Source organism: Triticum dicoccoides, chromosome 5B (assembly GCF_002162155.2).
Source record: "Triticum dicoccoides isolate Atlit2015 ecotype Zavitan chromosome 5B, WEW_v2.0, whole genome shotgun sequence".
Classification (NCBI taxonomy): domain Eukaryota; kingdom Viridiplantae; phylum Streptophyta; class Magnoliopsida; order Poales; family Poaceae; genus Triticum; species Triticum dicoccoides.
In genome coordinates, this window is record NC_041389.1 from 125,512,259 (window position 1) to 125,514,885 (window position 2,627).

The window sequence follows — 2,627 nt, forward strand, 5'->3', positions numbered from 1 at the left end:
GGAGGGTGCCGGTGGCCGGGATCTGCCCATACTGTGGCAGCGAGCAAGTGGCGAAGGCCCTACCACGCCGGAGCTTGGTCAGAGAGAACGGCGGGGTACCGCAGATCGGGACGAGCTCCCTCAACACCGTCGAACAGACAGACGATGCACATCCTCCCTTTCCGCCGGTGGACGGGATGCAGCCGGATCACTGACCAACACTGAGAGAGAGAGGCCACGGCGGCCTTCTGTGAGATTGTGTGACGAGACTCACGAGAGACAAACCCATTTTTCCATTTTCCCACGGCAATCATTTTATATTCTAGGCATGGTACCCGACCCTCCTTCGAGTACCACTACTAGGAAAAGGGCTATAGATGGGATTGACACTAATGGCGCACCAGAAAGATGGTCCGCCATTAGTATATACTAATGGCGCACCACAATCTGATGCGCCATTAGAGTTTAAACTACTAATGGCGCACCATGCTACGGGTGCGCCATTAGTATCAAAAAAAAAAATTAACTAGTGCGCCTGTCCAAACATACTAATGGCGCATCCGGGCAAAGTGCGCCATTAGTAGTTGTAACTACTAATGGCGCACCAGGCAGCAGGTGCGCCATTAGTATAGAATTTTTTTTTGAACTAGTGCGCCTATCCAAACATACTAATGGCGCATCCTGCCCAAGTGCGCCATTAGTAGTTGTAACTACTAATGGCGCACCAGGCAGTGGGTGCGCCATTAGTATAGAATTTTTTTTTGAACTAGTGCGCCTATCCAAACATACTAATGGCGCATCCTGCTTGAGTGCGCCATTAGTAGTTGTAACTACTAATGGCGCACCATGCAAGAGGTGCGCCATTAGTAAGTGGGCAGCAACAAGATATTTGGGACAGCCTCTCCTACCCACACACTCACTTTCTCCCCACTTCATTCTCTCCACCTCCTCCTTGTCTCGGGTGCCTCCTCTTTTTCACCTCATTTCCACCATAGATTCATTCAAATTAAGTGGTTAAATTACCTTGTTTTAATAGGTAAGTAAGGGGGGAAGCTATATTTAGGTTGTTCTCCTTACAACAATGTGCACATGTACTTTTTACGGCCTAGCTAGATCTATGTATGTTCGTGGTGTTGCATATGTTTGTGGTGTTGCATATGTGTTTGTGTTTGGAGGTGTACCGGTATTTGATATGCGATAGTTGCCAATATTTTGCCGGAATGTTGATTCATTTCCGTTTTGGCGAGAATTTTGGCATTAAGCATTCTTTTTGGTCCTATTTTTAGGGAAAGTCATGCCAAATTTTTGTTTGGTTCTAAAATATCGTTTTTCTCTACCCCGCAGGCGACCATGGTCCGCACGATGACCGAAGGCATCGTGAATAGGTTTTTGAGGTCCGCGAAGGCCGAGATGCTTCAAAAGAACGAGACGGAGATAAGATGTCCGTGTCAAAGATGCAAGCTGAAGAGCCTTATTGCGGACCCGGATTCCGGGCAGGTGCGGGACCACCTGCTGTTGCGTGGTTTCATGGATGGCTATCGGTGGCAAGGTGATGAAGATGACTACGAAGTCGTCCATGCGGGCCGGGCAAGAAATGAGGAAGGGCAGCAAGACAACCACCGCGGCTCGGGCGGGCGAGAAGACGAAGAATCCCCAGGAGATGATCACGACTGTGATGCTGTACACAGTCATCATGTAGAAGATGCAGGACATGATGATGAGGAAGATGCCGGAGCAGGCGACAGGCATGATCATGAAGATGATGATGCCGGCGGAGCAGACGACGCTGGACCATCGATGGGCTGGGTGCAGGACCCTCATATTCAAGAGCTGCTTCTCAAGCAGACGGATAACGCAAGAGCTGCCGCCCGAGAGAAAGCCAAGATGGATCAACTTGAGTTAGACGCGGTTACTCCATTGTATGAAGGATGCAGGCCCGAGGATACCCGCCTGAAAGTAACGCTCATGGCCCTGGAGATGAAGGTAAAACACAAAATGACCGACGCATGCTTCGACGAGAACATGTCATTCTGGCACGAACGTCTTCCCAAGGGGAACAAGTGCCCGACCAGTTTGGAGGAGGCGAAGAAAATCGTGTGTCCTTTGGATTTACCGCACGTGAAATACCATGTGTGCATGAACAATTGCATCATTTATCGGGACGAGCACGCGGAGTCTACCATATGTCCGGTGTGCGGCGTCACTCGATACAAGAAGAGGAAGAAAGCTCCTCGAAAAGTGGTGTGGTACTTTCCGATCACTCCTCGTCTGCAGCGCTATTTCGCGGACCCTAAGGTAGCAAAGCTCCTGCGTTGGCACGCGGATAGGGAGGAGAAGAAGCGGGAAGATGACGCAAATGATCCGGAGATAGATAAAAAAGACAAGATGCTGAGTCACCCTAAGGATGCGAGCCAGTGGCAAGCGTTGAACTTCGAAGACTCGGAATTTGGGAACGATCCAAGGAACATCGTGCTGGGCGCGAGCACCGATGGAGTCAATCCGTTTGGTAGCCAGAGAAGCACACATAGCACCTGGCCTGTGTTTGTGTGGATGTACAACCTTCCCCCCTGGTTGTGCATGAAGAGGAAGTACATTCACATGAGTATGCTAATTGAAGGGCCGAAACAACCAGGGAACGACATCAATCT